General features: G+C 38.9%; 1 pseudogene; it reads right to left on the bottom strand.

The window, feature by feature from the left end:
• Positions 1-6,656: 6,656 nt before the first annotated feature.
• LOC126512545 (40S ribosomal protein S6-like) lies at positions 6,657-7,461 on the bottom strand (annotated as a pseudogene).
• Between the last annotated feature and the right edge of the window lie 14,872 nt (positions 7,462-22,333).

Below are 22,333 nucleotides of genomic sequence, written 5' to 3'. Positions count from 1 at the left end.
TCTGCTTAGGCAAGTAAATAAACATGTAGATTGCTGGAAACAGAAAGTGTCAGAGTGAAAACGAAAACTCAATGTACTCATATTTTTGGGGATGCAGCAAAAGCAGGGACAAGGGGGAGATTTATAATATCAAATATGTCAGGGACAAGGGGGAGATTTATAATATCAAATATGTTCATTATAAAAGAATGGTCTGAATCCACTGTCTGAGCACCTACTTTAGTAAAAAAGGAAGAAAGAGCAAACTAACATAAAAGCCAACAGAAGAGAGGAATAATAGAGATCAAGAAAATGGAAAGTTGCAAATAATTAGAAAAAAATTAGGAACATAATCTAATTCATTGACAAGACCATAAGTACCCATGAATTTTTAGTCAGGCTATGAAGAAAACAGAGAAAATAAAATTCTAATATCAGAACTGAAAGAGGCACATTCCATGGTCATTCAGAAGACAATATAGAAACACGGTGAATTATTCTTTTCCTGTATGTCTTTAAAAACCCAGATGAAATGGACTGACCTTTTACAAAAACATCTGCTAAAATTTATACAAGAGGAGATATTTACAAATGGCTATACATCTTGTAAAGAAATTGAATTAATAATTAACAACATTTCAAAATATACATCACCAGGACTAAATGGGTTTACTGCCGAATTCTGCCAAACATTAAAGGAAGAAATGAAACACATTTCCTATAAACTTTTCCAGAGGGTTCAAAACCTAGAAACAGAGAAGATAAATCCTGATTTAGGTATTACCCTAACGCCATTGTGAAGAAAATTACAAGAGAACAAAGTACGAGCTAATATCTCTCATGAATATATATCTTAAACATCACAAAATTGAGAAGTACATATATTTGACATGTGATTTCAATAGCACATTGTAAAAAGAATTCCAAATTACCAACAAGAATGGTTATCCCAGCTTATATGAGCCTGGTTTGACATTTGAAAATCAATTAGTGCAGGCTGTCACATTAACACGCTAAAGTAGAAGACTTCATGGTCAAAGTAAAGACAAGAAAATATCTGACCAAATCTAATACCTATGCATATAATTTCAGTAAGCTAGTAACAGAGAAGAAATTTCCTTACTTGCTAGAGAATACCCATAAAACCATATTGAATAATAGCATTTTTTAGTGAGAAGCTTGAAGCTTTTCCATTAAGATCATTAACAAATCAAATCCCTCTTCATCACTGTTTTCACAACACCATGCTGAAAACCCTGGTTCCACTCAGTAAGACCAAAAAATTAAAATGGAAGTTAGGAAGATTGGGAAGGAAGAAATAAAGCATCTTTTTTTTTTCTCTAATGATGTGATTGACAAGGACCCCTAAGACTACTAAGAGTTTATAATAGGGATCCAGGGTGTTAGACAAACACACAAATGTCAATCACTATTCTGTGTACGACAGCAAGTGAGTGGAATTTGAAATTAAAACCACAGTATCAATAATGTTAGTGCCTTCTAAAATATTTTTATAAATGTGACAAAATATGTGCAACAGCCATTTAATTAAAAACTACAGGACTCTGGTTAAAGAAATCAAAGAAATAGATGAATATATTGCCCATGTTCATCAGTAGGAAGAGTCCATGTTTTCAAACTATGGCAGCTACGGACTCCATATAATCCTGTCAAGTCATTTTGTGTCTGTTGGCAAGCTATCTTTAATATTTATTTAAAAAGGCAAAATATCCATAATTATAAGCACATTAGTTAAAGAGAGCAGAGTTGGAGAGTAGTCACTTTCTGACTTCAGTATCCTAAGCTACTGTAACTAAGGCACGGTAGTGCTGGCAACAGAACAGAAGACAGAGATCAGAACAGAATAGGAATCTAGAAGTAGAGCAATAGAACATTCAATTAGTCTTTGACAAAGGAGGAGAAAACAGTGTGAGGAAAATGCAATCTTCTCCTTTGTTTGTGTATGCATGTGTGTTACACATGTTGTATGTGTGTGTGGGCACCTGTGTGTCTGAGCACTTGTGAAGCCCCAAGGTTGATGTTGGAATCATCCTCATTTGTTCTTCCATATTATTCACTGAGGCAAGGCATCTTACTCAAACCCAGAGCTTACTTGTATGACGGGGCTTCCTGGCCAGCTTGCTTTGGGCATCCCTTGCCTCTGCCTTCCAAGTTTGGAAGTAGTTAGAGGCTGGCCATCACACGCTCATCCAATGGTGACATGGGTTCTTAGGAAACAAACTCTGACCTGCACACATGCATGGCAAGTGCCTTGGCCACTTAGCCCCACAGCCTACAAAAGGTCTGCGTCCCCCAAAGTGGCACAGAAATGATGGGATAGCATCATAGAAAGCAAAACATTTAGACACAGACCGTTTACCTCTCACACAAGTCGACTTGAAATGAGTGACAGACTGAAATGAAAATTATATAAATCAAAAATAGCATAGAAGAAAACTGAGACAACCTTGGTTGGGGCAAGAACATTTCAGTTGCAACACTGAAGGCACACAATGATAAAACAATGAATAAAGTGAAGTTGATTAAAAATAAAAACATAGTTCATGAAAGATACTGTTCAATAACTGAGAAGACAAGCCACAGAAAGGGAAAAAAAAAAACACTTGCAAAAGACAGTATCTCATAAAAGAACCACTAGCCAAATACTGAAGAACTACAAAAATCCAAGTATAAGAAAGAAACTGATCATTAAAAAGTTGTACCTGACACCATTAGAAACCCCATCAAAGAAGATCTACAGATGAAAGATAAGCATATGAAAATGCTCCACATCTTCATGAAGAAAATATAAAATGACAGTGAGATTCCACCGCACCCCTGCTGGATGACAAAATACAGAACACTGACAGTATTATGCTTTAAAGAACATGGGCCAATAGACATTCTCATTCATTGTGGATAGGAATGAAAAATGATGTAGCCCTTTGGAATATATTTCAATAATTTATTCCCAAACTAAACTCATTCTTCTCATACGACCCACTAATTGTGGCCCCGGTATTTACCCAATGGAATTGAAAGCCCAAGTTTGTGCAGTGATATGCACACAAATGTTATAGAAATTTTATTCATGGTTACTAAATTTGAAAGCAACCAAGATATCCTTCAGCAGATTAATGGGTACATAAATTGTGTTGGTTCCAGACAATCGCATGTTACATAGTATTAAATGAGCTGTCAAGTCATGAAAAGACAAGAAGAGCCTTAAATGCTATTGCAGAGAGAGAAAACACAGGGAAGAGGCAATACACTGTCTTATTCTCACTGCATGATAACTGAGGACAGGTGAAACCTGGGAGTATAAGAAGCCCAGTGGTTGCAGGGACTAGAGAGGATAGATGGATGAATATTTGGAGCAGCACAGAATATTTTCATGTGGGTAAAACAATTCTTACTATACAAGAGTGGTGGCTATACACTATTGTCTGTTCACTTAAACCTTCAGCACGTATAATATCAAGAATGAGCCATAAAACTGACTGGGTAAGCTGGTGTTAGTCATATGTTATTTGTTCTTTGTTGCACAGCTGTGCTCTGGCAGGGGATGCTGATAACGGTGGAGACTACATATGTGTGATGATACACATATGTGGAAACCTCTGTACCCTTGTTGCCTTGTGAACCTAAAGCTACTCTAAGGAGTAAGCCTTATTTACAAAGTTTCCTGCAAAGGAAGTAATTTTGTGTATGATATAATTATCATTATAATACAAAGTACAAAGTAACTATGTAAGTGCAAAATAGAACCAATGGTTGAATAAATGAACATTGATTAAAAAATAAGGTTTTTTTTGCCTCCTTCAGATGAATTTAATGACTCTATGTGGATGCTGGCTATTTCAAGACAATGAACTCAATTTCTTTGACCTTGAGTATTGAACTTAGTGGCCTGCTTCTGAAGAGTGGAATGGGAAAATACTAACTTTAAAGAAGGGAAACTTAATAAACATCATCTTAGCCGGCAAAAGTTCACATCACCTGTGGAAAGCCATGTTGATAAATGTATTTTCTAAAATAAAGAGAATACTAGTCTCATTTATTTCTTGAAACTCATAACTCCGTGAAACATGAACTAGATATTAGACAAACCTAATCTGAGGGGCAGCATACTAAATGTGTGATCAGTAGTCTTCAAAATCACATAGCCAATAAGAAAAAGCAGTGTCAAGAAACAGCAGATACATCTATTGAGATATGACAGCTAAATTCATTGTGAATTTTGGAACAAAAAAGAGGACATTATTGAATAGAATTAATGACTTGATGTCTTTGGTTCTGTGAACGATAATCTACCAGTATTAACTTCATAATGTTGTCAAATGTACCATGACTATGTAAAATAGCAGTCTGTGATACGTGGTTTCTGTAAGTTCTTTCATAAATCTAACATCATTAATGTTTCATTCTAATAAGACAAAAGAAATGATATGATATATGCACATACATAGAAATTTCTGGAACTTTAGATGAGAAGTTGTTGATACTTTTTTCTCTGAGAACTATGGTTGGGTGGTGGAATGGAAAGTGATGGAAGGATGTTGAAATTGGGAATTACTTTGTACTTTATACCTTTCTCACCTATTTGGTTTTTAAAAGCCTGTTCATCTTTCAAAATACTCGCTTTATTTTTATTTGTGTGTGTTTGACTTTTATGAGTCTCCTTTGGTTGTCAAACTACACTCTCTGATCTTAGAACATTCTCAACTCATTTCCCCAAATGACAAAATACCTTATTTAGTCATTGTGCCTTAGAATGACTGAGGATGTGTAACCACACAATGTCAGGTGAATTCAATATTATCCCCTACCAAACAATACAACTTTGACTAAATATCCTACTCTAATGCTGGACCATTTTGGATATATATGACATATTCTTAGTTTTTTCAGGGATCCATAAATCTTACATCTACTAAAATTTAGCCATGTTCTTTGCAAGAGATGTATCCTAATCAAAATACTTATTTTATTCTGTTCTGTTACTAGTCTCCTTTTTGGAAAAATATCCATTTTGTGTTGAAGTTGGTTTACTCAGATTATGGTGTTGTCATAATAGAGATGGTTTTGTTCACATCAGCACCCTTCCATGTTATGGACTAGTTTGGAGGAGGGTAACTCCTCTGTGGGAACCACTTCCAATTAATTGTGTTGGCAAAGAAGAAAATGGTGTTGATTAAGGGGTATTAAACTTCTAGCTACCTAGAAAAACCTAAAACTAATAATGAAAACTGAAGTCACATATCTGATTTTGTCAGAAATAGAGGTCGCTATTCTACCTCTGTCTCTCTTAAAACATTACAGGTTGTCATATTCAAATATTTTATGCTAGAGTCAAAGTTTTTTTCAGTATGTTTACATTACAAAACAGTACACACACCTTATCCAATGCCGCGGCTTAGAGCAAGGATGGAACCTTGCTTGATCAAGAGGAGTTGTTTAGGAATGGAGGGACCAGAGCAGTGTTGCCCATGTTCCCAGTAGCTAACTCTTTTATAGGTTAATGGACATAAAGTCAGAAAATTATGTTGATGTATGGCTAAAATCACTGGATTGTGTATTTGGTTCTGAAGCATTGATCTAAAAAATCTCAGAGGTTATTCTTTTAACAACTTTACTGTTATCCTTAGCAGCAGCATTTGTGTGTGTGTGTGTGTGTGTGTGTGTGTGTGTGTGTGTACTGGGGCATGCATGAGCCATGAAACACATCTGGTGGTCAGAGGACAACCTGCAGGATCAAACCTGTACCATCTGCCTCAACCAAAGGCTATTTTCTTTTCTTTCTCTTAACAACTTTTAAACTTTTAATTAAAATATAATTAAATCATTTCTCCCCTTCTCTTTTCTAGCTCCAACTCCTCTCATGTACCATTTTTCTGGGTCCTTCTATGTCTACTGTAATCCTGCTTGAAGTCGTGGCCTCCCTTTCTTTCATGATTATTGTTGTACATACACACACCAAATGATATACAAATGTATAAATATATAAATAAGCCAGCTAATTCCATTTTATGTTGCTTGTATGCATATGATTTGGGAGCTGACCACTTGGTATTGTAGAACTAATTAGGGGGGCCCATCCTTGGGGAGGACTATTCTTCTCTCTCAGAAGTCACTGAGTACCTAGAATGTGTCTCCTAGAAATGATGGGGAAGCTGTACCCATTGGTATGGCAGCATGCCTGACCTGAACAATGAGGCAGTAACAGACATGCTAAGATGGAAGGGGAAGTCTCAACCATGACTCCGCCTTTGCATTTGTCTCTGTTTTACAGTGCGGGTTGATTTTCTTTTGATAAGTGGTTTCCTTGCAGGGTCTCAAGAGTGTCTCTTATTCTCTTATATTAGAGTTTTTGTTTTTCCAGTCCATTTTGAGAATTTCCATTCCACCCATAAATGATTAATGAAATTGTGGATGTGGTTAGGTTAGGTCTCTGATTTCATTTTTATGCTGTTTCTTTGTTTTTCTACTTTTTCATTTTTTTCTCTCTTTCAGGCATCCAAATTATAAACTTTAAATATGTTTCACATATATTCCACATTTAATTTTAGGGATTATAACACAGTCTTAACTTTTCACAGTCTACGACTTAGAATTAATATTGTGGTGCTTCTTATAAGTTACACAAAGTTGATACTGTATGTATAAATTTGTCTTTCCATCTTTTTTTTCAAGGTCTGATCATTTATTTGTTACCCTTACAAACTTATTTTTGACTGGACTCAGACTTAGAAGTAGAAGCTCTCAGCGAGGACAGCCTTCGCCTCTTGGCAATCTGTTCCTGGCGCTTTTCTTTGGCTTCCTTCATTCTCTTGGCCAAAAGTTTAGCATATTCTGCAGCCTCCTCCTTGTTTTTCTTTGTTTGTTGCTTCTTCAGAGCAATATGCTGGTGTTTGTGTTGCAGGATACGCGGAGTCACATGACGCTGAATCTTGGGTGCCTTGGTCCTGGGCTGTTTACCTTCTTTGTTTAAAGGCTTTTTGACAACGTACTGGTGGACATCATCTTCTTTAGAAAGATTAAAAAGCTTTCGGATTCTGCTAGCCCTTTTAGGTCCCGACCGACGAGGCACAATAGCATCTGTCAGTCCAGGAATATCCTTCTCTCCTTTTTTTTTTTTTTTACAATAACCAAGTTGAGAACACTCAGATTGGCATCCACAATGCATCCTCGGACAGATTTGCTTTTCCTCTCTCCAGTTCTCCTTGGTCTATAACAAGAATGCCCCTTACTCAACAGCAGGCGCACTCTGCCATGGTTCAGGACACCTTGTTTCATGGGAAAACCTTGTTTTTCATTGCCGTCACTGATTCAGACCACGTGACCCTTCCACTCTTCACCCAGGGCATTGGCAGCCACTTCCGTGGCCATGTGCTTCTCATAGAAGGTCCGAAGCTTGCGTTCATTGTCCACTTGGATGAGTTTCTGGCAGCTGGTGGCAGGGAAGGAGATATTCAGTTTCATCTTCGCACAGCCGACCACCTAGGAGGCGCCACGAAAAAGAGCTGTCTTTCCATCTTTTATAATTCAGTTGTCACATATATTAACAGGCACTATAAGTCCCATGAGATGGTGGTATACCATTTTGTGAACTTGTAAATTTTTAAAAGGGAGGAATAGGCTTTTATATTTATTTCAATCATTACTATTTCAGAAAGGATTTCTTTCTGCTCATGTGTGTATGTCTGTGCGAGTATATGACACCCATGTGGCAAGGTGGCACAGTGGCAAAGGACGTCAGAAGAGAACGTTACAGGTAGTTGAGAGTTACTCACTGTGGGAGCCGTTCCTCTGCCACCCACGGTGGGCACTTGTCCTCTGCCACCCACGGTGGGCACTTGCCCTCTGGAAGAAAAGCAAACGTCCTCAACTGCTGAGCCATGCCTCCAGCTTCAGTGTTTGTTCTTCACTGATGGTTGTTACACTACCCATCCCTTTGGTGCCATTTTCTCTCAGCTACGGGGTCCCTTTGGCTCTTATTCCAGTGCGGATCAGGGAGAAATGTTTCGTTTTGCAGCATAAATGTCTTTCTCTTCCTCCTCCTTGAAAGAAAGTTTCACCGGATGTCGAGTACAATGTTTGTAGTTTCAGCTTGTTTTCCTCCTCAGTTCTTCAAAAGACACCCTACTCTCTCTGACTTCTAAAATTATGAATGTGAAATCAACATGTATGAGTCATTGTTCCCTTGTGTGTGAGTTGCTTGGTACCTTTTTACAATCTGTCTTTCTCTTTCCCTCTCTTAGCAGTTTGTGTGAAGACTATACAGAGTTTCCTGTTGCAGTTCACTAAGCCTTGGTGCAAGTTTAAGTCTTCTGCCAAATGGAAAATTTTTAGCCACTCTACCTTTAAATATTGTTCATGTTCACGCTCCCTCCCTTTCTGAGACTTCAATACATATGCTATTCTACATGCCCAAGGATTCATGAAACTTTTTCCTGTTTCCCTGACCCCTCCCTTCTTTCCCCAGCCGCCATCTTTCAGACCGGGACATATCTATTTACCTGCTCTCATCTTCCCTCATCTTTCTGTATTTCTGATCCTATGGAGTGGATTTTAGATTTTAGGCGCTGCCTTATTCAGCTATAAAATTCTATTTATTGCTTTTGATAATTTCTATTTGTCAGTAAAAATTTGTTGTATAATTAATTTTGAGAAAACTTGCCTAGTCCATTTTCTTGAAGCACATGGCCCCAGTAGGCAAACCACATTCCACACAGCCGAGAGTATATGGGCAGCACACATTGGACTTGACTGACTTCAAAGAAATAAGGAGACAAAGCTGAGTGAATAGGAAATGCAGATCATTCTGGGAGGAGTTGGGGGAAGGAGTAAATATAATCAAAATATATTGTATGAAAATTCTCAGGTAATAATGAGCAAATTCTCTCATGTTTCATTAAGGAGAGTGTTTTCATATAAGAAATTTCAGATTATGTTCTAAATGCCAAAATGTCATAGTTTATTGTTTATTTACTTTTATGTATATGTGTGTGATATATGAAACATACATATTTGGATGCATGTATCTGTATAAATGTGAATCAAGAGAAGGACTTCGATAGTCCTGATTGATCACTCTCTGCCCTTTCCCCTGAGATGGAATCTCTCATAGGCTGGTACCTTGCAAGCTTCAGTGGTCCTCCCGTCTCCCAACCCTCCTTTCACACAGTGCTGGGATTATAGGCATACATGACCACACCTGGCTTTTTGTTCTAAGTGGGTCATAGGGATTTGAATTCAGGTCTTCATGCCTCTGCAGCAAGAGCTCCTACGTCACCTCAGCCTGCCCTGATCATTTAAATTGATTGGTTATGAATATTCTAATTGCACTCTACTCTTCTGCAGAGTGCTGATGCTTGATTTCAGCAGGAAATTCCATCAATGACGCAAGCTGCAATCCTGTTCTTGAGTGGGGTTTAAGTCTCAGTTCGGTTGTGTTTGTCATTTGTTTGCATCCTTACTGACACTCTTTGCGTCCACCAAGCACATTGGTGACTCGAGAGTCATAGGTTTCTTGGTATAAGTACTGGTCCGAAGTTTTAGACTCTTTTCTCTGGCTTTTTCCTTTTGATTGAGCTTTCTGATGACTGCTTTCTTGTAGCTGTGGCTTTTTCAAATTCTGTTCTCTAGTCATCAAAGACTTCTCTTTTCTGTTCTTTATCTACACGACACTGAGTTTGACCTGCCCGCAAGTAGGGGCATACAAAAATATTAACTGGCCCTGAGCCAATCCTATCAATCTTAGCTTCTTCCCAGGGTTGTATTGCTTGAGTTCATTCTCTAGTACTTTTGACTATTTGAGTTTTGTTTGTAAAAGACTTGAGTTTTGTCTTTACAAAGCAATGCCCATTCTTTGTAGCTGACCTGTTGGAGGCTAGAGTATAGAATGATCTCTTTTTTGGCTATTTTCTAAGTGGAAACACAGTTTAAAATAAAAGCAGCTACCGGCTTAGCTCCAAACTCTTCATTCTATAGTGATGACCGGCTTGTAAGACGTGTAAATGTGAAAGTGGCACAGAGCACGTGGGAACAATCAGCCAATATCCAATTAGATTTAAGGCCCACTTCATAGATGGCACCATCTCAGACACTGCTCTTCTGCTAAAGGACATAGCCATAAATGACTCTGCTATATAAACAGAATGTCTGTCATAAACGACATTCTACTAGACTCATACACCAGTGTCTTGCTTAACCATCATCAGAGAAGCTTCCTCCTGCAGTAGGCCGGAACAAGTAGAGAAACTCACAACTAGACAATGTGCAGAGACCTTTGAATAGTCAGTCCTAAATGGGATGTCACCATCAAATCCCTCTTATCAGGGCTCAAGGAGCCCATGGAAAAGGAGGCATAAAGGATGTAGAAGCCAAAGGGGATGGAGGAGACTAAGGAAACACAGCAGGAGCAAGGCATATTTAAACTAAGATTGGAATCACATACAGGGTCTGCACAAACCTACACCAGAAGGGGTCCAGGGAGAAGTAGACGCATGCCCCATCCCTAACATAGAAACTATCTCCTATTTATAACCTCTTGCAAAGGAAAAATTAGTTTTCTCCAGTGGAGTCTCATTGGGAATACAAATCATTCTTAAGGGCAGGCTCCAGACTCAGCAATAGATGCTCAACACAAGAGAAACTCAACGATATCTTTGGGCATTCTTTTTCTCATAATGTCTTGTTAGAACATTTTTTCTCTCTTACAAGTTCTTTGCATATATATATATATATTAACTTCTGATTTTGTGTTTTGCTGGGATTCCTGTGTGAATGAATATGTATGTCTCTGTGTATCTGTTTCTTGTGCTTTTCCTATGGCTCTTTCTCTTCTGTTCTTATTCTTATTCTGTTCTCTTATTCTTCTTGTCCTACTTCAGCTTGTTTTTGTTTGATCTTGTTTTTATTATTCTTTAGATGCCTTTTTGTTTTCTAAGGAGAGACAGGAAGGGGATGGATTTGGATGGGGCAGGAGGTGGGGAGGATCTCAGAGGAACTGGGGGCATGGAAACATAAACAGAATATATGAAAAAAATCCATTTTCAATAGGCTGAATATAGAGAAAAAATAAAATTGAAAAAGTGTGAACTGGTACTTCCTGTGAGAGTTTAGGAATTTAGGACTTAGAGTGTATCTGCAAATAGGGAGTTAGTTAAGCTCTGTGGGATTTCTTTGTAAAAATGACCACAAAACCATGTAAACAGGTTAGGTGTATAAGAATAACGTATCAGAAGTTCCATTAGCAATGTTTCAGAAGTTGGAACTTGATGATGTAACATGTCAGGGCAGAGGACTGGTTTCCTGAGGGTCCTTGAAGAAGGTACTAAGCTGAGAAGTGTTCCCTTGGGTTTTTAGGTGGGTCTTCCAGGAGCTCTCAACTTCCAAAGTTCATTTTGGATAAAGATTCATATTCTGGGCTATGAAGCTTGGAGAAAGCAATATGAAAGACATGAATCCAGTGATGGTACTGGGGATAGTAATCAAGGGAGGTCTGCCATATGTCAGAAGAAGTATTTATGAAAGAAGTATAAGAATCAATGGATGATGCTTCTATATAAAGACACTGTAAAAGAAAAAAAATAGTATAAAATAACTAAGATTCTGCATGGTCTCTTATTCATATATTGAAGGAGAGATGTACTTAAGAGGAATAGCAACTGGATTTCTTTTCTGAGACATAGAAATTTCCAAATCCACTTCTTGTTACCTGTCCTTAGGGATGATTGCCCCATGATAGGCCAGGAATCTAAGAGGCCAAAAACAGAGACTGTAGAAAGGCTGGTCAGTTCTAGATCCTGGTCCACAAGTTAAACACAGTTCGTTAATCACTGATAAGTACAAAACCTAGTTACTGGTGATGGGTGAAACTGACTTATTGCAGTGGATGTTCTTGTAGTCAATGAACTAGGAGAAGGAAAATTGATCTGAGTGCATTCTTTAACTGGACTGAGCAATGTACTGTGTTTGACGTCTCTGATAGAAGCGATGTGGCAACCTGGGCGAAGGTCTTCTTCAGGCTCCAGGAAGGCTGTGCTGTGCTCCTTCAGGCTCTCCAGCCAAGCCGACTTGGAGGGTCTGGAGTTTTATTGGGAACCAGGGAGGGGCAAAGAAGTTTTTGTGACTGCTCAGAACGGAGTCTCTCCTTGACAGACCCCACATTTTTATGCAGTTCGATGTTTTACTTGGCCTGGAGTCACTCTGGCTCGAGTTTCGGCCTCTTCTTTAGGTTGTTTTCTGGGAACAAAGTCAGTCTTTCAGCTCCCTTTATAGAAGCTCCACCAGGCCCTGGCTGTACCGAGCCCTTCAAGGCTCTGCAGCTCTCCTAGAATTCTCTTTATAGGAGGCAATGGTTAGGCTGGAAAAGAATGGAATGTACTCTGTATTTGTGTGCAGTTGTATATCTGACACAGTTGGTATCGTGCAGCTTACTTTAAAAGGAATTGGTAGAAGTCCCTTAAGAAGACACTTCCTAAATGACCTGCTTCCCATCTTTTAGATAATTATTTTTTTTTGGCTAACATGAAAAGAAACGGGTTTCATTGTGACACCTTCATGTATTTGTTTAATTATACTTTGTTCTTATTTCTCCCTGACACACACACACACACACACACACACACACACACACACACACACATATATATTAAATCTAGGCTCTGTATTTGAGAGAAAACAACATACTTGCCTAAGTCTGGGTTGTTTTGCTTAACATAATGGTCTCTGCTTTTACTCATTTCCCCCAGGAATACCGTGATTTTATTATTAGCCGCAGATTAAACTCCCACTCTGTGTATCTCATTTTCTATATTCATTCTTCTGTGGATGGACATCTCTGTTGCCTCCATTCCTTGCTATTGTGAAGGGTGCAACAACAATCCCATGTACAGCAGTGTCCCCGAAGTACGCTAACTTACGGTCCTCAAGGTAGATACACAGGAATGTTAGTGCTGGGTTGTATGATTGTCATATTTTTAGTGGAGCGCTTCCATGACGATTTCCATAGTTGCTGTACTGGTTTCCTTTTCCATTCACAGTGACTGGGAGCTGCTTTTTCCTCACATCCCCACTGGTATTTGTTTTCTTGGCAATAGCCATTCTGACTGGAACGAGATGGAATCACAGGGCAGTTTTAATTTCCATTCCTGATGGTCCAGGGTATGAAATAGGCTTTCATGTGTTTATTGGATATTCTATTCTTTTGTGATGGTTTATTAAATTCATTATTATCCCATTTATTGATTGGAGGAATTTTTGGCTTTTGACTTTGGCAGTTCTGTATATATTCTAAAGGATAATTTTATGTTTGATATTTAGTTCATGAAGATTTTTTTCCCTTATTCTTCGGGCTTCAACTCTGTGTCCTTTGCTGTGCTGAGTTGTTTGAGTTGAAACACTCCTGCTTGTCAGTTCCTGGGTTATTTCCTGTGACACTGGAGTCTTTGCCTATGCTCATACCTTCTTTTCCTTACACATTCAGCGTTTTAAGTCTTCCTTTACCATCTTTGATTTAAAGGTTTTAAGTTTAAATTTTTGATCGAGTGCAAGGCACAGCTCTTACTCCATGCTCTCCCTTGGAAATCCAGTCTTCTCAGGACCAAAGGTGCTGGCTTCTCTTCTTGATGTATGGTTTGGCTATTTGGGACCTTTCATATATCTTTTAAGGGGATTTTTTTCCTAGTTTTTTTGAATACCGTTTTTAGAATCTTGATGGGGATTACATTGCATCTACAGATTGATACTATTACTGTGAATAGCTTTGTATTAGCTCTGCCTAGCCAACAACAGGGACACCTTTTCATATTTTAGTATCTTCTTCAATTTCCTTCTGTGGGGTTCTAAAGTTTTCATTGTAGAGGTTTTTGCTTTGGTTAGGTTTGTTCCTAGGAATTTCTAGGAAGCGATTATAAATAGGATTGTTTTCTGGTCAAGTTCATTGTTGGTATATAGAGAACCCACTAGCATTTGTATATTGCTTATAAATCATGTTACATGGCTGAAAGTAGAAGGCATGTCATCTGCAAATAAGGATGGTTTGTCTTCTGTTTGTATCTATCTCTGGAATAAAGCCAAATTAATCATGATGTATAGTCTTTACATGTCCTTGAATTCAGTTTTCAAATATTGAGAAATTTTGGACCTCTGTCCAACAGAGAAATAGGTCTGTGGTTTTCTTCCACTTTTGTTGGAGATGTTGTGACCTTATCTGGTTTGGGTGTCAGAATGAATTGGATAGTATTCTTTCTCTTTCTACTTTATTGAATAGTTTGAAGAGTGTTACTGTTAGATGATTAGGGATTTGGTAGAATTTAGAGTGAAACTTTTTTTTTTTAGTTGGGAGACTCTATTACTGTTTTAATCTATTTACTTGTTATGTCCATATCCTGTTAGTTTAATTTTGGCAGGTCCTATGTATGTATGATTTTATTGATTTCTTCTAGAGATTTCAGACTTTTATACCCTAATGATCTTCATGATTTCAGTGGACTCTGTTTTACCATCTTCTTTTCATTGATAATTTATTAATTGGGCTCTTCTTTGATTTGGTCAGCCTGGCTAGAGAATATGGCAATCTGTTTACTGTTCCAAAGAACCAACTTTTTGATTCTGTGTACTGTTGTCTTAGTCTTCACTTTCTGTCTTGATATACATTCTTTCTTTCCATCCGCTGCTTTGGTGTTTGGTTTGTTCTTGTTTTTGTAAGGGGCATCATTAAGCTATTTATTTGAGACGTTAAGGTGTATTATTAAATTATTTACTAGAGACCCTGGTTTTAATGTAAATTCTCTTAACTATAAACTTTTGAATTAGAACTACCTTATCTGTACCTCATATTTTCTAGTATTTAATTTTAGGAATTAAATTTTTATCACTAGTTTCTTGAATGATCCACTGTACATTCATTAATACATTCATTAGTTTCTAAGTATTTGTGTGATTTTTTGCAGCTCTTTTTCTGCTATTGACTTGTAGTTTTATTCAAGTGTGATCTGATAATATACAAGAAGTTATTTAGATTCTTTTTTTATTTAAAGAATTTCTTTGACCTAGAATGTGATCTAGTTTGAGGACAACTCTATGGGCTGCTAAGAAGAATGAGTGTTTTATATGTACTACATTGGATATTCTGTATACATCTGCCAGGTCCACTTGATCTATGATGCAGTTTATGCTCTGTCTGCTGACTTGTAGTTTGGATGGTCTATCTGAAGATGAGAATGGGTTATGATATCACCCACTATTATTGTCTCAGAATCTATATTTCTTTTATGCCCCCATTAGTTTTGGGTTTATGAAATGGGGGGCACTATCGTTCAACGTATATGTGTGTGTTCAGCATATACATATGCATATATATTTGCTGAACACACATACATATATGTATATGTATTTTTAAATTTCTTATCTTCTTGATGAAGTTTTCTATGTTTTTGTATGTAATGGCTCTTTATATATTCTAATTTTGAAGGTTGGAATCTTCTTTCTTAGAAATTGTAATAGCTCTGTTCATCTTGTTTACAGCTGTGTTTGATAGATAAATTAATTTCTACCCTTTGATTATCAATTTTTGGGTTTCTTTGACAGGGAGGCATGAACTTGGAGAGAATACATAGTTGGATCTAGTTTTTAGTCAAGTTAGATAATCTGTTTCTCTTTATTGGTGACTTGGGACCATTTATGTTTCTTATTGCAAGAGGCTTGCTATTTCCTGTAAGGTTGGTCGTATTTGTGTTTGATTTTTCTCTCTCTCTTTTGTAGTAGGGCTTTTCTGGTTTTGAGTGTTGAACATGATGTTCCCTTTCTAGTGCTCTTTGTGAGCCATTCCTTTCCCAAAATTCCTTTTCCTGGGTTCTTGTGACCGAGATGGTCTTTTTTTCTCTTGTATGTCTAGTATTGCTTTAAGTATCTTCTGTAGTCTTTGGCAGTTCTGTATGAACTTGGGATGTCTGTATTTTTCTGTTAACATTAAAAGGATCTAACAATTGTGCTAACAGTTACTCACCTTCACGGGTTGAAATGAATATTCTATGCTTTCTTAAAGGTCGATGATGACAGATCCAATGTTATTCTGATGCTTCTGACTTTGTGGATGAGTTGGCATTTTCACCTCATACCCTTTACTATTGTTTCTTTGCTTTGCAGTTTTTATACCCTGACTATAATATGTTGTAGAGAGGGTCTGCTTTGGTCATGTCCATGTGGGGTTCTAAATACCTGAGTGTTTTAAATGTCACTCTTTCTCTGGATTTGGAAAGTTGTCTGCTGTTATTTCACTGAATAGACTAGACGTCAGTGTTTCTCAACATGGCGACCCCTTTGGGGCAAAACAACCCTTTCACAGGAGTTGGATATCAAATATTCATATTCTGATTTATAACAGTAGCAAAATTACAGTTATGACGTGCCAATGAAAGTAATTTTATGTTTGGGGGTCACCACAACATGAGGAACTGTATTCAAGAGTTGCGGCATTAGGGAGGTGGAGAACCACTGCTCTACGTGCTTAGCTTTCGGCTCAGTTTCTTCTATCCCATGGGGTTGTTAGGTGGAGCCTTTGCTTATATTCTTAGAGTTCTTGTATGTTGTGGTCATGCTTGATAGTTACTTGTTTCTGTATTGTCATTTGTGTCCTTGGTCTTGGCCTCCCTTTGACAGTCTTTCCTCTGCTTAGTCAAGTCTGTTGCCAAAGCTCCCCATTACATACTTTATTTGTTGTATTTTTGTTTTCAACATTTGTGCTTGTTTTCCACCCTACATCTAAAAAGTTCACTAGCCTTGATAAACTCTTCTATCATATTGATCTTTCATCCATATTGCTGATTTTCTAATCCATTTTGCTGACTGTCTCCTCTACTGGCGTTCCTCTCCATGTCCTGGGTAGATGTCATTGCTTCATCCATCTGTCCATTTGCCCATTGAGTCACTGGTTGTTTTTACTAGTATATTTTTGAGATGTTCGTCTGTTTTCACCATTTCTATTTTTGAATTTAGTAGTTTAAAGATCTTTGGAAGGGATCGTGTTGCCTTGCTTTTTCACATTTTTTGTTTCTCTGTCCACCGAATTCCACATCTGTTGGTTTGATTATTTGTCTGGTGGTGTTATTCAAAAGTCTTGTTAGTGAGCAGTTCACACGTGTGGGTGCAAACTCCAGTACTTTGGATAAGGCTTCTGTTTCCTCCTCCTCTACCAGGGAGATGCATAGTTAGAGTTGTGTTCAATTGGAATTTTTTTTTGATTGGTTACATTTTTTGTTTCTTGGTGCTTTCCATAGTCATATCATCTTTTTTGTGGATTTCCAAATCTTTTTCTTGTTTTTCTGTCCCTGAATAGTTAGTGTCTGTTTTCTCTCCTCTCACCTTTCTCTCCTGGGTCACAGAGAGGCTACTCTAGGCCAGCATCTTTTCCAGGGGTCTTTCATTTTATAATTTCTGGTCTTTAATCCACTTTGTCATCTTGTTTTGGGATAAAAAATAGTGTTTTATCATGACAGGGCAGATGGTGTTCATTGGGATTCATTGGTTACTTTAACCAAAACCTTACTGGCCACAACAAACATCCAGTATTCAAAAGCTCTCTCTCCTTGACCTTCATGTTCTTGGGTGTCACGACAACAGGATGGACAAGCTCAGGATACGACTGCAGTCATCGTCTCATTCATTCCCAGTCTCTGCTGGGCTTCTGTTAGATACTTGGTGGTGGCTGGGCCTGGAATTAGTGTAATTCCAGGTGGATAAGATTGGATTTTTGTTTTGAAAGTGTGCTCACAATCAACCAATGCAGAATACTAAACAGACATTATAGAAGATATCAGAAGAAGAGAGAAACTGTTGGTGTTTCAGGAGGAGAGGGGAGAATCTGAGAGGGTAACGGGGATGAAAATACCCCCAATTCAGTATATAAATGTATGGAATTGACAAATAATTTTTAATGGTGCAAAAGAGATGGTGAGGCAAGAGGACTCAAGAGAAAGTTGTGGACACAGAATGTCAAGGCTGGTGAAATTTCCACAGGAGATGAGGCTAAGATGGCGTCAAAGGCAAAGCGGTCTGCTGCTTCCAGAAGACAGAAGGACGAGAACAACCTGGCATTCCACTGATGCGCAGCCGCACCTGCCAGGCTGGGGCTGGGCAAGGCTCCTGTCTGAAAATGAGGCAAATACTGTTGCTGTCTGTCACCCACTGACGAGCGCTTCCTGTGCCAGAGTAGTGCAGGGCACTGGCTTATATAGGTGGATGCGAGAGCTGTGGTTCTGCCTGGTAGAGTGTCGCTCTTAGCGGTAACCTTTGGAGGGCTCTCACTGATGTAAAAGTCAGCATGAGACAACATACAGGGCTGGTCTTTTACATAAGCTGGTTTCTCCCACTGCCCTTGTAGCTACTTATCCCCATATATAAAGGTCATATATATAAAGGTCATAATCCACAGCATATGTGTGTGTGTAAATCACACACACATTTCTGGTTTATGTATGTATTTCTTATATGTATGTATGATGAAAATATGTGTTCAACTTAATGAAGAGGCATTTATTCCTATAGTTTTAAGGGCATATTTATTTCTTTTTACTGGAGCATGGTGTGTGTGTGTGTGTGTGTGTGTGTGTGTTACCATGTGTGTGTTACTGTGTATGGGTGTCTGTAGAGGCTAGAAGAGGGCATTGGATCCCTGGAGCTGGAACTAAGGCTATTGTGAGCTCTCTAACTTGGGTGGTAGGATAAAAACTCTGATCTGTAGTGGTATATTATTTGTGTCTTAAATAAGGTTTGCCTGAAGATCAGAGAGCAAAGTAGTCACACTAGTCAGCCATACAGATCAGGCAATGATGGCACACACCTTTAGTCCCAGAACTCGGGAGACAGGCAGACAGGCCTCTGTGAGTTCAAAGCCACCCTGGGCTACACAACATTGAGTCTGTCTAAAAGAGAAACAGATCTCACACAAAGGTGACCTCAGAATTTGGGATCCCATGCCTTTAATCCCAGTATTAGGGAGGTGGAGACAGGAGCAATATGGCTGGGTGGAGAGAGGAATATAAAGGGGAAGAGACAGGAACTCAGAAGAGTGTGGAGCTTGAGGATTCATGGAGACAGGATCTTGACCCTTTGGGTCTGAAAATTTGGTAGAGGTAAAAGTTCTCTCTAGTGGTTGGCTGCTTTGCTTTTCTGATCTTCAGGTTGAATCCCAGTATCTGTCTCTTGGATTTTATTATTCATGTTACACTGATCCTCTCTAACAACAAATGCTCTTAACTTCAGAGTCATTTCTCCAGCTCCTTAAAAGCTTTTTATAATTATATGTGTGTGCACCACATACAGCAATCACCTGTGTGGGCGTCAGAGGATGGCCTGGGGTGAGGTGGTCTTTCCTTTCCTTCTACTATGTGGATTCTGAGGATTAAACTCACATCATCAGGTTTGGCAGCAGGCATCTTTACCCAATGAGTCATTTCCCCAGCTCTAAATTATTGTTTTCAATCAATAATAATAGATTTTAGCTTGCCTTACTATTTTTCTATTATACACAATTTTGTAGCAAATATCCTCCGATGTATATTTCAACTCTATGTCCCCACTCCAAGCAGAATCACTGTCTCAAATAATGTGAAGGAACCCAGGGCTTTTCACCTGCTGGACAAGTACTCTACCACAGGCCTATACTTCCAATACTTGATTTTTTTTTGAGGCAGAGTCTTGCTTTACAGCCCAGGCTAGCCTCAACTTCATGTACTTCATGAAGCCTTCACTTTCTGACTGTTAGAATTGCAGGTGTTCCTGCATCTGGCTCTATTTTAATTTTTAAGTGATAACTTGCTATTTATAGTTCATAAACACACATGTTTATCACTTAGATATCAAACAATCTCTGAAGTACATCACTGTTCTTCATCCCACATGGTGTTGCTTCCTCTCAGCGTGTTTTCTGAATTAGCAGTCTTCCTCGGGCCCGTTTTCCACCCTGTCCTTCCGCCCTTACTTTGAAGGTTGTGTCCCTGTGCAACGGATCCTTTATGAAAATATAGTTTTGAATAACTACTAAGCAGGGAATAGAAATATAATTGATATAATTGCCAGGCAATTCTGGTGTTCTCAAGCATGACCAAAGGACCAGGGAAGTTAATAAGTGAGGGATTGTTTAATACTTAACTAATAATGATTTTTCCAGGAATGGAATCATTTGGTTTTGAACCTGAACATTTTCTATCAAGTTGATCAGAAATAGCCTGTGAAAGCAGGAGAGTCACTACAAAGGTCATTGTGTTGGGGGTCAACTGTGGGATTTCTTTTGGGGATATTGATCAGTCAGATATTTCAATGCAGCCTCTCTTTTAGTATGGATGGGTCACATGTTGGGTGATAAAAATCTATCAATCAAATTGTTGTGTTTAAATACAACTCTCCAGACCGGATCCCTTGCCTATGTAGTACTTATATTTTCCTTCAGTTAAAGATTCCTGAAACTTGGTTGTACATTAAATCTTGAGGTGTGTGTGTTTTAATGTTATGATGCATAGAGATTGTTATTTGGGTATTTTCTCTCCTTTTTTCTCAGCTTTCCTTCTCTTTCTCTTTCCCTCCCTTCCTTTCTCTCTCTCTCTCTCTCTCTCTTCTCTTTCTCTCTCCCTCTATCCCCCCCATACCCTCCAACTCTCCCCCTTCTTCTCCCTTTTCTTCCTCCCCTTTCTCCCCGATCCCCCTCCCTGCCTCCTCTCACAGGGACTGGGGTATTGATAATTCATTAGGAACTGGAAAGAAGGAAATGTTTAGAAATATCTATCAACCCAAGTGGAAAGAGAAATGCCCTCATCTTCGAACAGGGCCCCTTGGCCATCTTACAACCACCCAAGGACCTTGTTAAATGGGCTGCCAGGCCCATCCTCAGAGGTTCTGGTATAATGGCTTCAGATGCCTTAAGGAATTGCATTTTTCATGGGTTCCTGTGTGCTGGTGGTGATGATGGTTTTAAAACATGAGCATGAAGCAACGCCTCTTTTCTTCAGGCGATCCTGTGCTTTATTTCTCCATTGCCCTGTATGTCGTCAGCCTGCATACCGACCCCTGTAGGTGGAATCCTATTGATGTTTTTTTCAGATTCATCTTACATCTGAATGAAGGGCCCTATCTCTGCTGTCTTTCCTTCCCCCAGGCCTCTAAAGACACCTTAAACTCCCTTACCTCCCTGAAGCTGCTGTGGCCACTTTACACTAGTGGCAGCTCACTCTTGTCTTTCTTTCCCTATCAAATAAAATTCTTCTTCATCTTTTATCACTCACTTCAGAAATGATCTTCTCAGGGCAGCCTTCCCTTGGAACCCCTGCTGGGCTAAGTTCTCTTCTGGCTTATGTTTCTCCAGTGTCCACTTTTGACTGAGATTATTTTCCATTTATCAAAATTGTATGCAGGGGTTTCTCCCATTAAAATATATGTTCCTTCTGGCCGACATCATAATGCATGCATCTTCCTACCTCAACTACCTGAGGAAGGAATGTGATATCTGGTTATTAGATGGCAGACTGCACTGAGAGGTGATGCTAGACAGACAGGGGACACGTGCACAAGGCCGTTCATTCACCATAGCACTACGGTGGGTTGGATCATGTGCCCCTTTCCTGCCCAATTCATAGCTGGAAGTTCTAACTTTCGATACTTCAGAAGGTGACTATAACAGGAAAGAGGGCCATTAAGAGGTAGGTAGTAGTTAAGGAACATTAGTGTGAGCTTGCTTCTAATGTTATGGGTGTCTTATGCCACCACAACAAGGCAAAGACATCAGCAAGCTAAGGAGAGAGAGCTCAGAAGAAATCAACCCTGCTAATAATTCTCTCTCAGACTTCTAGCTTCTAAAAGTGTGGAGGTAAATTTCTGTTGTTTAATCTTCTCAGTCTGTGGCCTTTTGTCCCAGTAACTCACATTTACCTTTTCCACACTAAGGATTATTCTAAGTCCTGTGGGCATTTATTTACCTGGAAGTCCTAGTCAAACCCTGCCCTCAAGAAGCTTGCGGTCTTCTGAGTGTCTATGGGATGTGAAAGGTGACTCAGGTCTGCATGAACACGGGGCTCTGCTTGGACAGCTGTCAGTAAGCCGGTCAATACCAGGGTAGACACTGCTTAACCTGCAGTGACACGGGATGATTCGAGACCCACTGACTCAAAGATGGTGTGTCCTTTGGAATGCTAAAGACAGGAAAGGAGCATTGAGGGCAAGGTCTGTGACGATACTGTTGGAAAGGATGCTGAAAATGAGCAACTTTAGACAAATAGGGCTCAGACTGAGAGGAGCAGGTCCTTCCCAGCTAGTCTTGACCACCAGAGAAAGCTTAGGAGAAGCTATCATCTTAGTT

Source organism: Alexandromys fortis, unplaced genomic scaffold, assembly GCF_014885135.2.
Source record: "Alexandromys fortis isolate MF-2015 unplaced genomic scaffold, M_Fortis_MF-2015_v1.1 scaffold_76, whole genome shotgun sequence".
Lineage (NCBI taxonomy): Eukaryota > Metazoa > Chordata > Mammalia > Rodentia > Cricetidae > Alexandromys > Alexandromys fortis.
The sequence above is the reverse complement of the archived record's forward strand: the minus strand, read 5'-3'. Positions and strand labels throughout refer to the sequence as shown.